A 19069-nucleotide genomic window follows, 5' to 3' on the forward strand; every position below is an offset into this window, starting at 1 on the left:
CGTGGAGATAAAGAGATGTTTCTGTGTGTGCGTTTGTTTGTATGAGTGTTGGCACACACATGCATGGAAAAAGGTTGGTTTTCTCAATGTACCATTCCACTGTACAAAATTGACTTTGGGCATGATTCAGCTAATTGTGAACAATGTCCCATAGAGAGCATGATTAGCCACATGTTTCCTGGCACTCACGGATCAGAGAAGCACATGGTTATACAACGCAACCCGTGTTGGATAAGGGCCTCAGTGGGGAACGTGTGACCACACATAACCCCGTTTTCCACACGAGGGAGCTCCAAATATCCAAGGCCCCTAAACCAACATCCAACCCCTCCCAGCCCAAACGCACAATGGGAGAGCGTCCCAGTGCCACCTGGTACCTTGGCAGTGCCAGGCTGGCTTCCAGGTGGCACTGTCAGGGTGCCCATATGCCCAAAGTGCAAGCGGTTGTGGTCGCCAATCCCCTGAGAGACCCCCTGAATGCCAATCCTTCTGGCCCTTGTTTGTGGAGGTCAGTGCTGAACAGCGCTCAGCCTAGGTCTCTGAGGCAAAGGGGATGCATCCCAAAGCCTCAGGTACCTCAGGAATCTGCACTTTGGAGCGAGGCTAACTGTCTCGCTCTAATATCCAGATTTGCCAAAATGTGATCCACCCAAAATGGGTGGGATTTACATCACACGTCTCACAAGGGATTGCATTGGATTTGGCGACGTTTTGAAAGCTTAATAGATGCCAGCTTTAGTCGGCCAGCCTACGCCATGGCGAGCTGCTTTTCGGACACAGTGTGGCCATTGGATCACGCCCTTAGGTTTGATTGCACTTACAACAGAAAATCTAGAACCCAGAAAATCTAGAATCCTTCAGCCTTCACCCCTTCACACATTCTCGAGCCCCAACCATGTCACCTCATGCCCCCACTCACATCCTATGCTCAACCTCACACTTATGCTTCCTATGACAAGCTATAGTACTTCCATGTCTATTGATCCACTAAATGCCAATATATATATATATATATACAAAACCAGTATGTATAGAACAAATGAACCATATAGAGAGAGTAGGATGTGTAAAAGACCTTTATTTTTTTAAAAAGCCATTCATCCATTACTTTTCACGAATAAAAATGTCAAGACCGTTTAAAGTATCAGTCACAGGAAATGCAAGTCCTTGAAACCTCTTGGTTGGGATACTCCGTTTCTGAGACTAAATGTTGATGCCAATGCAGAATCTGTGGACTTTTACAATAGGAAAACTGGTGCCACACCTGGACTGATTCCCCTACTGTTATGAGGCTAGCACTGGTGCTGCATGGAACACAGTCAATTCCGATGAAAAACTATGCGGGATTCACCGAGTCCGTGATCAGCACTTGGGAGGCTGACAAGCTGCAGCTGCACATACACATTACACTCGCCAAACGTACTTATCCCAGCCAAAAAGATGGCACTGGTTGTGCTGGAGCACACCCATACAGCTGGTGGGTCGGCTGGGGCCAGTAGGCACCCAGGGGGGTGCCCTGGAGTGACACCTATACGACCTGTGACACTACGTTCAAAGTGAGCTGTTAGCGGTGTGCTCAGCTGCATGGCTGTCTTGCCGGCTACGGCAACGGTGTTCCATGCCTACAGGATCTCGACCCATTGGAGGTGGAGAATCATGGAGGCCCCATAGAATACCGAGTGGTCAGGCCCGCTAATGATATGCAAACAGTGTCTACTATACATGCATTCCAGAACGCATTGACGCTGCTGTTGAGGTGCTGGAGTATTGTGAATTGACGTCAAATCGGCGCCTGCTGCAATTTCGGTGTCAGAACCAATTGCCCGCCCAATAGCCTTTCCCGATTTTGGCGTCGGCTAACAGAGAATAATGGCAAATAAACATTAGGACATTTACAACAAATATCAGAGAACTAGTGCTGTCAATCAAGCATTTTATTTTCTGGGGCTCAGCTGCTTCACCAAAGTAATGGATTTCTGGGTTCTCAACCAAGATTCGTTAAAAGGTCACTTCACGCAGGCTATGCTTCATGACTCCTCTGAAGGGCAGTGAACTGCACCTTGTTAAAAATCTGACACATCTCCATGAAGGTTGTGGAAGAGTAGGAGATGCCTATCTCTGCAATGAAACCAATCAGGCTGAAAGTACTGGGGGCAGGCTTTTATCCCAGACTAGTCCGCACCCTTTAAAGGCACTCTCAAAAAATAAGAAACTCCGGCATGGGTTTAGGGATCCTGGAATTGGAAACTGCCCGTCATTTGTCAAGGGTTTCGGAGTCATCTGGACACAACAAAAGTCTGGCCCATTAATTCTAGATATGTTGATAAATGATATCAGAAGATCAGTGCTACTTCAATGCTTGGAATTTTCCTGTGGCTTCTGCTCTACCTTAGTAGTTTCTCTAGAAGTATTGTGGGAACCCTGACATTTACACACTTAAGGGTTTTCTGTTGAAGTTATGGTGGCAGAGTTGGTGAAGATGCAAGGGCATTCAAGCTACTTTATTCAAGGTTAAGGTGTAAACCCCTAGGTTCTAGATTTTCTCATAAGTCCAATCCAACTTATGTCAATTTTGTACAGTGTAATGGACCATTGGTAAAACAGACCTATATCTGTGCGCACACAGATACATAGAGCTGGATTCTCCATTCCTGCATCTAAGTGCTGATGCCAACGGAGGGTCCGTGGTATTTCACAAAGGAAACATCGGTGGAACACCCGCACCATTCCGCTACCGGTGTGGGTCTAGCACCGGCGCTGCGTGAAACACCTGCGGAACGTAAGACAAATGGTGGGAGAATCGCTGGGTCCATGCTGTACATATGCAGGGCTGATAAGCTGAAGTCGTGTGTACACCTACATCCCCCACACATGCACCGATCGCACCGGAAAAGACAGCGCTGGTTGTGCTGGACCGCATACCTGTGCACCCTGACCTCACAGCCCACCTCTGGGCCATGCCCCACTATTTCCCCCAGCCCTGGTAGAAGCCCCTCGGCCAGCGACACGGCTCTCAGCGGAGTATGGCGGTGCTGGACTCCGCAGCCGCCACGCCAGGCTTACGACCACTGAGACCACACGTGGCCCCCACCATCGGGAACTTAGCCATCAGGGGCAGAGCATCGCGAATGGCTCGATAAAGACATTCAAACGGGGTTGGAATTACATGTAGCGCGCTTCTCAATTACGCCAATTCGGAGGGGGCAGAGCATCACGACCCAGCGTCAAACCAGCACCTGCCGGTATTTTGGCGTGGGAGCCATTCTCCGCATGATCGCCGTTCCCGATTTTGCCGTCAGGCAACAGAGAAACCTGCCCATAGACACACACATACAAAAACAAACACACCTAATTATATTTTTATATCCAAGAATGTTGCAAGTTGTTTTGTTCACTTGTTACTTTTGGCAAGAACTAACTTACAAATACAAAAAAACAACCAAACCCATCAATGAAAATCCTGGCAGTTTATTTTGATTGACTTCACTGCAAACAACAATAAGGGGAAGTGTTTAATGGGTAGCTGAGCTGATATGAACCATTTTACACTCTTGTCTAAACCTTAAAGGGAACTTTCCAGCTATTCTTGCCAGTGGGACCTTCAGGTTTCCCAAGCAGCCAGGGTTGGATTCAATGGGAAATCCCATTGACAGAGGCGGGATCAGAAGTTCCTGCCAGCAATTAATTGTTGGCTGCCTCTTCCCGCCGGGAAATACGCTGCATGGGATGCAGATATTCGCCCCACAAATTACTCCAGATAAGACCTGACACCCATTTAGGTATATTGTGGTACTTAAATATAAGGTTTGCAAAGGCAGTCATTTAATTAAAGGGGCATTGCTGAAATAAATGGATCTGTATAAAAATCAAATGCAAACAATTTAAGACATTCGATATAAGCAAAACTATTTTTTCATACAGAATAGTGTGTGGCGATACTAATGGGTTAATCGGACTTTCAAAATCTGTAAGTATTATGTGATGCAGTGTTATGTTGAACCGATTTACATGAACAATTATTAACAATGAGCAATCAAACAGCAGAAAGTTTGCTGAAGCAAAATGCTGAAACTGTGCCCTCTTCAGTGCAGGTGAGATTGACAGGTTTTCATTCTCCTTCCTGTGATTTGAGCAGAAATCTACAAAAGAATGACACACCCACGCATATACAAACACAAACATGTAATTTTTTGCTTTGGTTTAACCTTTTGACTTATTATGAAGTTTTATTTGAAACTTTATTTTACAATATTCACAAATTGAAGTTTACTTTTAGTCCTGATTATGTACACAATCGAAGAAAGTTCTTTGATCATTATACAAAACTGCATACAGTATTACAATCCAGTTAGGGACCAGTAACTTTTTTATTCATTCAAGAGATTTTGGCTTTGCTGGCTAGGCCATCATTTATTTTCCAATTCCTAGTTGCCCTTGCTGTAAAGGAGATAAAAATGTGAATTCCCATTACTTACTAAGGGAATACGGTCACAAGATTTCACGGCTTTAAATACACGTAAGAAGTTTTAAAGTACAAGAGTCAACAGAGCAAACAGTCAATACTATCCATTTAGATTCTAACATACAGAAATACATGAGCTAATATTAAGATACTGGACAACAACCCCAGACACTTTTTTCTGTGAGAAAAGGGTACTTCACCCTAGGAATGATGACTCTAGCCAATAGATATCTTGTATGTTAAAACAAACTTTAAGTTAAACACAGAATTCATTACATCAACATCAAAGAAATAGCTTTACAGTTATCAGTTAAACAGTTCTTAAACACAAAGGAAAAACTTACACTTAGTATCTATACCTACTACTAACTCCAATTAAGCAACCCAATATAGTTCAAGTGCCACTTATAAATAAAGTTAACAAACAGATTACATGCTTAGCTGTTAGAGACATTTGGAGACAGGGACCCTTTCAAAAGCATATTCAGTACACCTCTGCTCAATCGTGCAGCATTTGGCAAAACTGCTGTTTAACATAAAATCCTCTGCCTTGTCAGACTTAAATCCTATGGAAAGCGAAATCTACAGACAGACCTGGTTCCTCCCATTAAACACTCTTGCTATGATTGACAATTCCTCACCACTACAAACGTAGCAAAGTGATTTCTTCTGTGAAACAGAGGAAGTCGAAGCATAAGTGTAAATACAGTGATTTTTCACTTCACTACCTGGAATGCTCTTCCGCTGTTAGGCAGGGGTGACTGATGGATCTCTCTGATGGGGGTCTCTGTTGGGGGCTTCTGGTGGGAGTCTCTGTTGAGGGTCTCTGATGGTTGTCTGTGATGGGGCCTCTGATGGGGAATCTGATGGGGGTCTGATGGGTGGGCTGGGGAGGGCAGTGGGGTGGTGGTCAGGCGTGGTTGCAGGATGTTGTTGTGGTGGGGAGGGGGCCTTCCGATGGACTTTGGAGGGTCATCTCCATCATGCGTTGCCCCCCGACCCCACATCAGGCCCTACTTGAAAATAGTTAAACCACTTGACGTCCATGTGAATCCCAGCCAAGAAGCTGGAGTATGACCGGGGTGGGGGGGGGGGGGGGGGGGGGGGGGGGGGGGGGGGGGCACTGCAGAATCTGGCCTCCGGCCCATTAACCGATTTTCATGCTGCCGACGGCAGGGGGCTTGTAGCTTTGTGCCGCTGCCGGCGGAGGACCAGAGCATTGGAATGGGATTGGCAACCGCTGCCCATCCCATTTTCTGATCAATGCTTCCATTCTCCATCGGATGAGAAACCCGCTACCAGCGGCGGGAGATGTAGAATCCACCTGTGTGCAATTTTGCATTCACCCTACTTAATAACATTGCAAAGGGTAAGCACAGGTTTTTTGAGGAGAAGCCACCAACGGATCACTGAACCCCATTGGTTATTATTTATTTCCCAGCAGCAGTAGTTAGTTTGTTCTCTATAGTAAAACTGCTGACATTTTTATTCAGGTCAAGCCCTGAAAAACAACTCAATTAGATAATCAAATAGAACTTCGTCATGTACCTGCCACATTACAGAAACTTGACGCTCTCGTTCTTTTTATTTTCCTTCAATCTTCTTTTGTGCAAAGAAACTCAATCTGTCAAGTATCAGTGTTAACATATGGAGTGGCTGTGAAGACTAAACCGGTTACACAATGTGCCGAATAAATCACTGTCATGTAATTGTATCCTTTAAGTATAGCATTACATTTCCGCATGGTCATCTACAATGAAGGTTTCTTCGCAATTCATGTAGATATACAGTATCAGAAAACCACGTGCAGGCACAGTTGTGAGCTTTAAAAGTCTCAAAAATTCTTGCTTCTTTTACAAAACTATTTCCATTTCAGGAACCACTCCAGAATCTAGCCAGTTGATATTAAATCATAATTTATTGATTTTAGTTTCATTTGTAATTTTCACTTTTCAAACCGATCTTGTAACTGTGCTAAAATGCTGAACCCAGTAAGTTCAAAAATCACATTTTTACATTAAGAAGTCTTACAATGCCAGGTTAAAGTCCAACAGATTTGTTTCAAATCACGAGCTTTTGGAGCACTGCTCCTTCCTCAGGTGAATGAAGAGGTAGGTTCCATAAACACAGATATAGACAAAGTCAAAGATGCAAGACAATGTGACAATATGCCTCAGGTCACTGAAATGTCCATGTCAGGTGGTGGCTGGCATTCGCAATCTCCTGGGAGAAGACCTCCTCCCAGGTTTGCCCACATTGCCAGCGGCTGTCAATATCACCATGGCCGTTTTCACCTCTGGCTCCTTCCAAGGGTCATCTGGTTATGTTTGTAGAATAACGCAATTTGCTGCACCCTTGCACAGTTTACAAGTGATCAATGGAAGTTTACCTCTGAGGTAAGCTTGTAGCTTTCCTCTGTGCCTCACTTACCATTCACTGATGGATTCTTCAAGGCACTCATTCCTGTCCCCACATGAGCAGCAGCACTACCTGCCCCATCCTACCCTTTCGCCAACCTTCCCACCCAATGCAATAACAGCAGCTGACTTTGACACTTTCCTCCCCATTCCCATTTCTCCCTTTCCAATGCTTGGCCTGTGGAATCAGTCAGAGGTCTAGCTCTCACTGCCCTCACTGTACCTCCCTCAAGAATGTCCATTCACTCATGAGCAAAACACTTGTAATCCACAACATTATTGTGGATGATTACATAAACATCATTGCCCTGATAGAAATCTGGCTGAGTGATGATGACGTCCGCCCCCTAACTGAAGCCTCCGCTGTCTGGTTATTTCTTTCACAACTTGCCTCGCCAGGCTGTGGCTCTTATTTCTAAATGATATACTGATCTGTCTCCTTATGCGTTTGCCATTTTTACCTCCATTGAATAGTTTATCGTGCTGTTGTATCCATCTCGTCTCTTCAATTAAAAACTTGGTACATTACCAGCTGCCCAGGTACCATGTCAATATTTACAAGGAGCTACATTCATTGCTTTCATTCCTCAGCAGCGGCACCACATGGCTTCTAAGTCGCAGTGATTTTAACCTCCATTTTGATTCATCATGTTCTCTCTCCTCTCAGTTCACTGCCTCCTATCCTTAACTTGTCACTTTTATGCCCAGTCGGCACAATTCATCCATTTCAATGTGGAACGAGCCCATTAGGAGGTTCAGGGGATGATCGACGGGATGAATGTCCCTCTGGAAACGCCTGCAGATGACTGACCACCCTACACCAACTGAAAGGGATTCCATTCGATGAATGTGCAGCTGATGATTTTTACAGTAACTTCATTGCAGTGTTCATGTAAACGTACTTGTGACACTAATAAAGATTATTATTATATGTGACCATCAGATGCGCATCATGCACGTTTGCACCCGATACCCCATGGCGCCTTCATCCTCGACAATTCCTGGCTGCCCTGAAGAGGTCATGCAGTTTCTTCAGGCACTGCTGGCCGGTCTGATCAATGTTGCCCATGGCGCTCACGGCCTCTGTCATCTGTGCCCAGGCACAGCGAATTGAGTGTGTCCCACGTGGCACCGGTGCTAGCCCCTCCACAGTAACGGAATCAGCCCAGGTGTGACGCCAGTTTTTCTGTCATGAAAGTCAACAAATTCCACATTGGCATCAACACTGAAGGCTGGATTCACTGATTTTGAGGCAATGTCCAGAGCATGTGTCCATTATTACGACAACAAAGATGTTGCGTCCGATGGGGGGCTAGCAGCTGCACCATGTAAAATCCCCAGCTTTACCTGCAGATATGGACAGAGAATTGCTGGGTCCGTGATCTCACATGCACACGGTGGCGACCTGCAGTGGTTGCGCCATACAACACAGCGCCGGCAGCGCGTGACCCCGATCTGCCAGACACTCCTAGAGCATGCCCCGCCAGTCCCCTCAGTCCCCCCACCCCCCCCCCTCACCACCCCCCCACCCCCAACTGTGGCAGCGCTGGACACAGTCCTCAGCCGCCAAGCGAGGGTGCCAAAACCTGAGACCACAAGTGATCCACGCCGTCGGGAAGTCGGCCCATTGGGGGCGGAGCTTCAGGGGAGGGCCTTCAGGTGATGTCCTGAGGCTGCCCCAACGGCGTCCGGCGTACTCACCGATGATGCCGTTTTGGAGCGGAGGCGTTCGGCATCAAAACGGATTCTCCGGTCAATCACCAAATGTGATTTCGCCGTCAGCAATCGGAGAATCCAGCTCTTAGTCTTAGAAATGGAGAATCCCGCTGTTTATCACTCCCTATGACAGTTTGCTCAAGAGCCTCACAGTCCCCCCCCCGCCCGAGTTCTATATTGACCTCCTCATTCTCGTGGGTGAAGACACCCTAACAATCTCCTCTGGCTCTGACAAATTAAGTACTTTACCCGTCAGTCTGGTCTCAATAAAACTCGAGAGGGATCTGTAGGTATGGTATTATTTATTTTTAAACAACGTGCAAGGCTGACCCGCTCTATAGAGACTCAGAACACATACAGTCTCCTGAAACTCCCAAAGCCGAGTGAGACAGAGGACAAAGAGATTTTCTGTACATATCATTCAAATGGCATCCAGTTTCACATACAAGATTCCCATAGGTCATCCTACACACCTCCTGATATGCCCATATATCCTGATTGGCTCACTTCGCATACCTCAACCCTGGGCCTCTTGTTACCCAGCATTCTTTTCACCACCCTCCGCACGAGGCTCCCCTCCCCCCTTCCTGGCCGTGCTTTGCTGAATTCCTTTGTTCATTGCCTGCTAATTAGAACATAGAACATAGAACAGTACAGCACAGAACAGGCCCTTCGGCCCTCGATGTTGTGCCGAACAATGATCACCCCACTTAAACCCACGTAACCCGTATACCCGTAACCCAACAATCCCCCCATTAAACTTAAACTACGGGCAATTTAGCATGGCCAATCCACCTAACCCGCACATCTTTGGACTGTGGGAGGAAACCGGAGCACCCGGAGGAAACCCACGTGCACACGGGGAGGACGTGCAGACTCCACACAGACAGTGACCCAGCCGGGAATCGAACCTGGGACCCTGGATCTGTGAAGCATTGATGCTAACCACCATGCTACCGTGAGGCCCTGCCATCAGACCGGCTCTATCCTCTACATTATTCTAACTAATTATCCCATTTTATATTACATTAGTTCGTTCAATTCCTCATTTCCTCCTTTTATCATTTCATGATAACCTATTGGTCCAATCCCTAGCTGTGCTCAGGATTCCCCTCTCGCAGAATTAAGCTGAGACTGCCCGCACACAGAGGGGCAGGGGACTATTGTAGGGACTAGAGTCCTGATAGCGAATTGGTACGAAATGGAGGTGACAAAACATTGGTCGCTGTGCCATTAAAAAGGAAGAAGTATCCTTGATCTGTATACAGGCTAGCATCACAATCAGTATATCGGTTGAGCAAGGATCCCTCAGTAGCCCAGTTTATCCAGCTTTGGAATACCCATTTGGCCTTCCGAGCAATGCGGAGAGCCCTAGCCCCAACAGTGATCTGAGAGGCATTCGCCCAGCCACAAAGGAGCTGAAGGCCTGCCGTCAATGGGACGCAGGTAGTGTTGTAACAGACGCATTGATCTGATGTCAGGGTTACGTGACACTTCCGATCAGTACAAGTGGAGAACAGACATGTTATATTCATTTCCATCTCTACCAGCAAACAGCCATACCCTCACTGCTGAAACAATTCTCGTACGACCGGGAGTCTCTATTGGGAGTGAAGTGGCTATGTATATACACCCTCAACCGTTGATGCTTATCATACTGTGAGTGGGAGTTATCCCGAGGGAGGGGAAGGCAAATAGCTGGTGGGGCCGAACCCAGATCTTAAGGAAGAGTAACTTGCTCGGGCGGTGGCTCAGAACTCTGACAGTGAACCATCGTTTTGGGGAGTTCCCCAAAGCGGTGAGACGGAAAATAACCTAGACACCGATGCGGGGTTCGGATAGCAGACAACCCGTCCCTGACCATACATGCGGTGATAGATTTGGTAGAAGGGATTCATGCGGCCTAGGTTTCCCTCACTCTGGGTCCTAAGTGAAGTAAGTATATCTCCTGATAACCTACGTTCTCGTTGTACCCCCCTTCTCAAACGCTCCGTCTTCTCGCTATTCCTCCTCTCTCTCCCACAACCTTTTCCTACCATCTCTGCACAGTCTGACTTTACCTTTATGGCACCAATCTTAACACATCCAAAATCAAATTTACATTTACTCCAAAACAAGGCAATGTCCATGCAATGTTCCCTTCCCATCGCCGGGACCAATATAATTGTTTTATGAGTTCTTCATTGTCCGTTAACTTGATAACCTTCAATGAGTCGATACTATGCCCTCGTACATGAGGGAAATGGAGAACGTCACCTCTGCATAAGTGAAATGTCCTTGTAGTTTGGTTGGGGTTACAGATATAGACGATATTCCCCTTTTCCATTTCCGCCGCCGATGTCACTCCAAGCGAGGCAAGCTGAAGATTGCACAGGCGGCCCGTATCCAACCCATCATGCTCCACACCTGTACAACAGCGCTGGGGAAAGGGGGCAGGTTAGTGACCAACCATTTTGCAGTGGTGGAGGTAGACCCAAGCACTCCACCTCTCCATTTTAACTGCAATGAGGGTGGTAAGGAGAACTTGGAAGGGCTCCTGTCACTGTGGCTCCAACCCTTTCCGAGTCCAGTTCTTAACCATGACATAACTAGCAGGCTGCCCTGATTTTACATTTTTCATTTTTCAAGCGAACTATGTAATGGGGACGGTGACGGGTGAGCCGCTCAAATCTGACCATGGAGTTCCTTGAGGGCTTTAGTGAGAGCTAGAACATAGTTAGTCCTTTCTTCAGTCATATGGTGAAACTGGACCAGTCTAGGAACAGGCAGGTTCCAGGGGGTTCTAATGGGCCTGCCATAAAAGATCTCGGCAGGAGAGAGCAGAGCCGATTCCGCAGGTGTGACCCGCAGCTGGAAGAGGGCAACGGGGAGCAACTTAAACCATGTTAACCCCCCTGTCCACTCGTAATTCAGCCAATTTGGTTTTGAGGGTCTAATTGTGTCTCTCAACCAAGCCAGCCATCTGTGGCCAGTACGCACAGTGGAACTGCTGGCGTATGCCCAACTGGGAGCAGAACTCCTCGTTAATCTGTCCAATAAAATGGGGTCTGTTATCAGAACTTAACTGAGCTGGTATTCCGTACATAAACACCTCATCACATTTTTACAGCCACTGGCTCTCCGTCCAGCTTCCTTCTGGTGTGATGGTCACCAGTAACGGGATGTCATCTTGGTGAGTGGTGATGGGCCGAGTCTATCGGCATCATCCAAGCCATAGCCAGCTTACAACACATATTAAGGCATCCAATGATTATACAGTATACAATTATAATAACAAGTATTATCAATCCATGCATCAGGTAAAATCCCATGACCGAGCTATGAGAGCTAACTCAGAGCTGAATCCTCCTGTAGGGTTTATATCCGTCTTATAGTTGTACTGACTAGCAACTATCCCTCATCCTTGTCATTCGTATGTACATGTCATGATTTGTAAACTGTGCACGGAAATCAATGGTAAATGCATCCATCTTGCAGACCAGTGTCGATAGACTCTTTGTATCATTCTTCCCTCAAGTCCAATCACCGTGAACCATAGCTGTCGCCGCTCAGGAAGGTAACACAATAGCTATGTCCATGTGTTCCACTACCTCCAAGGCATCTGACAACCTTGAGGTAGCAGCACCATAGAAGCTTCCTCATGTCCCTTAGAAACAGCACACAACTCAGTCCATCAGCGACCAAAAGGTCTTTTATCCCTCACTTTATTTTTAGGAAGTGCTTTCCGTTTCTCATTGGAATGACAAATTATAATATCATGTATTAGCCACTGATTGCTTTGCTTTATTAATTGCAGGAGCTTCAACCAATCCTGTTTCTATTCCTGACTTCCTTACACTAACGTCGAACATTGTACTGAACCATGTAGTCTGCCAGCCCTGGCTTACTTGAGACAATAGCTCAGTTTTCTTCAAACCCCTTTTGTCTGTTACCATTTTCCTTACAGCATGGAGTGCATACTTGCCATTATTTGTTTGTTTGTTTGTATTTTTTTTTTACTTTGCAATAACACTACTCGCACATTTAATGCAGTTAACGTTTTGGGGTTACAACCCAATTGAATCCATACTAACAGTCCCTAACAACTTACAGCACATTTCGTCTGTAATAACTGTTATACTCTCCAATGTTATATTGGTTGCTGCATTGGTTACAAATTTCCCCTCGTGGCATCAAGTTGCCAAGATTCTTAAACCATTGTCATTTAAAATACGGGGGGTTCCTCGTCAGTCGCTGCTGTCTGCCGAGACCATTAATAACTCCACCGTGTAATACGCGCCTCATGGAGACCACAGATCATCCATCAGCTAACGTTCAGTTAGAGATGTCTGACCTGAGGTTTCACTTATTCAGTAATAATTTGATATTTTGATTTGTTTCTAACCCGTAAGGTTTTTCTTCCGGGCTCTATCATTTAATTCCCTCAAATATGTAGCCAATTGTATCATTAGTTTTCCCCCATACTGTCTGAAACATTCTTTCCGGAGTGTTGTTCAGGTTCTTCATCTGTATTATTGTTGCTTCATCTGAAACCCAAATGAACAGGTCAAAGGCAGAGAGGGCCCTATTTCTTGATTTGTATCTTCCTATCCTTGCTTGGATATTCCAGAAGTACCCTCTCCAGGACTTCCGGATTTCCATTGCCACCATTCCTCTTTTTCTAACTCAGTGATTTAATCAGGTCGAACCTTTCCCTGATATATTTTGGATATTGCTACTACATCTACTTCAATGTTTTTAATTTTGATTGTGACAGGATTTTGTTTGAAAGCTAAGTTCTGAACATAACATTTTCACTGTATCATCTGTCCTATCGATGCTGCTAACAGGTTTCAATTCACTGGCATCCTGACACCCACACCCAAACATTGCTTTTTCCCTTGTCCGAGTGGTTGGGGAATATGATCTATCCTGTGGCACAGCATCATTGCAGTGATACAGTCTCTAAGCACTGTTAGGCTAATTTTACGTCCCCAGGTCATCCCAACAGCATGAACTACGTACTCCCTCACTAATCGATACCACAAGTTTGTCACTTGTCCACAAGCTTGCACACCCTTTCCCAATCACTTGTCGTCAGCTGGGTTTTCTCTGCAGTAATTACAATTTGTCATTAGCACACCATCCCATGGTCAAAATTTATCTTGTGGTCACAAACTTCAATCACCAGTACTGCTTTGAGCCGAAGCATTTCCCCATTTCTATCGTTCTAAATGCAATATCAAATCGTCTGACTACGCTATATCTGTCATTCTCCTAGTTTTCATATGATTACTCCTTGACCAAACTACTGGGCTACAGGACACGCCACACCTTTGACTCGATGTTTCATTATGTCCACAATGAATCATTTTAAACTGGGGACCAATTCTCTAATACAACTTCCCCCGTGCTTCTATCAGCTGTGATTAAAAAGTAAAAAATACTTTTGCTGCTCCTAGAAAAAAGAGGGCCTGCATACTCTCATGGCCATTCTTCCATCGGTGTTTCAGTTTCTATGCTACTCCCTGTTTCTCCGCCATTTTCTTTCCTGAAATGTTTAAAATGGATGCCCATCTAGCTTGTTTTCGTCCTCCTTAACTTTACTACCATCTGTATATACCAACTCTGTTCTGCTAATTGATTTATCAAGTTTCTGTCCCTTTGTAATGTTATGAATAAACATTAAGGCAGGGTGTGAAAGAATGGTTTCCCATCTTTCCCATCGAGCCGTATTCGCGCCTTGCTGGCAACCCTGTCTCTTGGCTAACTCTGTCAATTCTAGAAATTCAGTTGTAACCCTCTGCTATCCTTTTTTGTTATGGCTGCCAGACATTTCGCAATGTCCGAAAACTTTTGTTCAGCCCTTGCTCAATTTCCTGTCAATGTTTGATAAGTGTCTGAGTACTATGATTAGCAAGCACCATACCATATCCATTTGCGTACAGATCAAATTTAATGCTCAAATCGTCCCTTCATTTCTCTCCTCTAATGGCCCGGATGTTGCTACAGCTGTTTTTAACTAGTCTAAACTACTTCACTGGTCCACCTAAAATCCCTTTTCCAAAGTTTCATAAATGGGTCTAGCATAAAGACTAAAGTCTTCCACTGCTGGTCTCAAATACTCCTAATTTCTCATGATTTGCTGAACCCCACTTCATGAAATGGGCGCTGTGATTCTAGTAACTTTCTCTCTCATCCCAACACTTGCTTCCCTACCTGCCTTTGACACTGAATACCCTAAATAGTCAACTTCGCTCCTGCCAATCTGACATTTCTTTACCCCTATTTTAAATCCTACTTCACTAAGTGTTTTAATAATTTTGGTCACTCTTTCAACATGTGTCCCCTGATCATCATCTCCAATTAACACATCATCAATATATACTAAAGCCAAGTCATCTTTAATCAGTTCCCTTACTATTGCCTGAAAGTGGTTCGGGGAATTAACATATCCTTGTGGCAATTTACAGTATGCGCAATGTTTAGTGCCAAAAATAAAGGCTGTCTCTTCACCGCTGTCTGGGTCTAACGGAAAACGGAACACTCCAGAAACCGTTGGCTAAATCTATAGTAGTTAAATAAGTTTTGCCTGCCACCTTCTCCAATGTAGTTTGTGAATTTATTAAATACAGTTTATCCTTTTTTTTGTGACCTTATTTAATGCTTTGTAATTCGTTACCATTCTAAATGTGCCATCAGGCTTGCTAACTGCCTGAAGTGGGCTATTTGTGATGCATGTGTAACTTCTTGAATGATTCCCTGCTGTTCCAAGTCTTTGATCATTATCTCCAGCTCGCATTGGCACCTCGGGTCAAGGGATATTGCTTTTATGGCCTGTGTCGGTTTCCCTGAATTGTGTGCTGGAATTGTGTGCAAATTAACCCTGTGTCATTCTTTCTATTGCTAGTTTTGCTTTCACTATTTCCTCCAGTTACCAGTCGGTTTTTATATTTTGATTTTTCTTTTTATGCATCTATTTTATTAATCTTTTCCTGCCATCAGATTCTCATTTCCTGATACTGCAAGTAATATTCCCTATCTAAGCTCCAGTCCCATATCTTTATTCCCTAAAGCTCCATCTGCTTGCAAGGCAGCGGGCACTAGGACCCGGTGGAGCTGTGCCATATCACTTCCATCGCCACAAACTCATCTAGATCCCTTTGTTCCAGTTCAAACTAATCATTTACAAATCCCAATTTATACATTTTGATTTTGCTTTTTGTTTACTTCCTGAGAATTGTGTCCTAATTAACTCCCACAATGTTAATCATTATTACTGATTTTCTAAAGAACTTTCAAATACTTACCCCGTTTTAAATCTCACTTTAACTGCCGTGTATTCGCTCCTCCTAATTGATGTGCAACTTCGTTTTGCAGAACACAACATTTTAAAAACCAGGAATACCAGAGGAAGTTCACAAATTCTTATTAAACGGACTCATTCATTCATTGGAGATCTCCATTCAAACAAAAGGAATTCAAATCATCATACTTTCATTCATCTCAACCAACCGAACAATAAAAGTTTGAATTTGCAAACAACCCACAAAATACTTTTAGCAAATCCTGAGAGCTCCACTGTCTGATACAGTTCTCAACTTCTGGTTCCCCCTAGTGGCCATTCATCTCCCAATTCGTTGTTTCACCCATATTCCCAAGAATAAATGTTTAATTTAGCCAATTCTAATAGTACGGAATTGAATTGTCTCCAGAACATTCCATCAGCAGTCTTAACTGAATTGTCTCTGTGACAGTCCCTCAACCCGTTAAAGACCTTAACCAAATTAAAGTGTAATTTAATATAACCAATTTTAGCCAATTCTAATTGTACGGAACTGAATTGTCTCCAGAACATTCCATGAGTGGTCTTAACTGAATTGTCTCTGTGACATTCCCTCAACCCGTCAAAGACCTTTAACTGAACTATCACTATGATATCCCATCAGTTTTCCTCAACCCTCAGTCGTACCTACATCAACTGAATTTTTAAAGTTTCTAATCCCCAGACTGACCTTTGATTTCGTCGAGACGATCTATCCGGACCAACCGCGAGTGATCAGACTAATCAGACCATGAGAAAAGGGGAAAATCAACGTGGTCATTTTCCAGCTACTCACATTGTGGACCCATTTCCTCTTTCCTTGTCCAACATCAGACTAATTCTGATTTCGCAGCTGGCTGGTGATCGTCTGGAGAAGTCCCGGGTTTCGGCACCAAATGACAAATTAAGTTCTTTACCCGTCAGTCTGGTCTCAATAAAACTCGAGAGGGATCTGTAGGTATGGTATTATTTATTTTTAAACCACTTGCAAGGCTGACCCGCTCTATAGAGACTCAGAACACATACAGTCTGCTAAAACTCCCAAAGCCGAGTGAGACAGAGGACAAAGGGATCTTCTATACATATCAATCAAATGGCATCAAGTTTCACATACAAAATTCTCATAGGTCATCCTATACACCTCCTGACCTGGCCATATATCCTGTTTGGCTCACTTCGCATTCCTCAACCCTGGGCCTCTTGTTACCCAGCATTCTTTTCACCATCCTCTGCACGGGGCTCCCCTCCCCCCTTCCTGGCCATGCTTTGCTGAATTCCTTTGTTCATTGCCATGCTAACTCACTACCATCAGACCGGCTCTATCGTCAACATTATTCTAACTAATTATCCCATTTTATATCACATTCGTTTGTTCAATTCCTCAGCTCAACCCACAGATTTCCCTGTTGGCCCCTAGTTATTCTATTCCTGTTGATACACTTATAGAATTAGAGTATCCCTACAATGCAGAGGAGGCCATTTTGCCCATCTAATCTGCACCAGCCCTTGGAAAGAGCACCCTACCTAGGTTCACAATCTATCCCTGATGCCCAGTAACCCCACCTAATATTTTGGGCAATAAGGTGCAATTTAGAATGGCCCTTCCACCTAATCTGCACATCTTTGGATTGTGGGAGGAAACCAGAGCACCGAGAGGAAACCCACATAGACACGGCGAGGAAGTGCAAACTCCACACAGTCATCGAAGCCGGAATTGAACCCAAGCTCCTGGCACTGTGAGGTAGCAATGCTAGCCACTGTGCTACTGTGCAACCATAATTATCTTGTGATTTTCCCTACTTTTACCAACCAGAGCTTTCTCCTATCCCCTCTTTGCTCTCCTATTGCTTTCGTAAATTCCATCCTACACTATCTGTACTCTACTAATACCCCCCCCCCCCCCCCGGTACTTGCTGAAAGCCTCTCTTTTCCTTCTCATCATATCCTGAGGCAGCGTGGTAGCACAGTGGTTAGCACAATTGCTTCACAGCTTCAGGGTCCCCGGTTCAATTCTCGGCTTGGGTCTCTGTCTGTGCAGAGTCTGCACATTCTCCCCATGTCTGTGTGGGTTTCCTCTGAGTGCTCCGGTTTCCTCCCACAGTCTAAAGATGTGCAGGTTAGGTGGATTGGCCATGTTAAATTGCCTTAGTGTCCAAAAAGGTAATGTGGGGTTACTGTGTTGCGGGGAGAGGGTGGAAGCATGGGCTTAAGCTTAAGCTGGGTACTCTTTCCAAGGGCCGGTGCAGACTCAATGGGGCGAATAGCCTCCTTCTGCATTGCAAATTCTATAATTCTATGAATGTCTTTGATCATCCATGGTTCTCTGGGCCTGTTACTCCTTCCTATTACTCTAGAGGGAACATGTTGGGCTTGTACCCTCCCCATTTCATTTTTAAATGCTCCCTACTGCTCTTGTATAGATTTCCCACAAATAAAATAACTCTTTTCAATCTACCTTGGCCAGATCCTGCCTTATTTTAGTAAAATTTGCACTCCCCTAATCCACAACCTTTTTTTACAGCTTGCCCATTTCTTTGTCCATAACAAACTTAAATTGTACTATGTTGTGGTCGCTGTCAGCAAAATGCTCCCCCACCAACATATCAACCATCTGTCCGGCTTCATTCCCCAGAATTAGGTCCAGCACTGCACCATCCTGTGTTGAACCTTCTGCATATTGAGCTAGAAAGTTCTCCTGGGTACATTTTAAGAACTCCACACCATCTAAGCCTTTAACAAATGATTATCCCAATTAATTTTGGAATAGTTGATATGACTTCATATAATTACTCGATCATTATTGTTAAACACCTCTGCGAATTGCAAACATATTTGCTCTTCAATTTCACGCTGACTATCTGGGAGTCTATAATAAACACCTAGCAATGTAGCTGTCCTTTTTTTGTTCCTAAGCTCGATCCACAAAGCTTTGTTTTGATGGGCTCTCCAAGATATCATTTCTCCTTACCACAATAACTGACCCCTTAACTAATAATGCAATGCCTCCTCCTCTTTTACTTCCTCCTTTGTCTCGTCTGAAAATTCTATATCCCGGGATGTTGAGATGTCAATCCTGCCCCTCCCTCAACCACGGGCTGGATTCTCTGATTCTGGAACCATGAACTCACGCTGGCGTGGGAATGGTGGCATTTTACGCCATAAAAATGGTGC

This window comes from Scyliorhinus canicula, chromosome 14, assembly GCF_902713615.1.
Source record: "Scyliorhinus canicula chromosome 14, sScyCan1.1, whole genome shotgun sequence".
Classification (NCBI taxonomy): domain Eukaryota; kingdom Metazoa; phylum Chordata; class Chondrichthyes; order Carcharhiniformes; family Scyliorhinidae; genus Scyliorhinus; species Scyliorhinus canicula.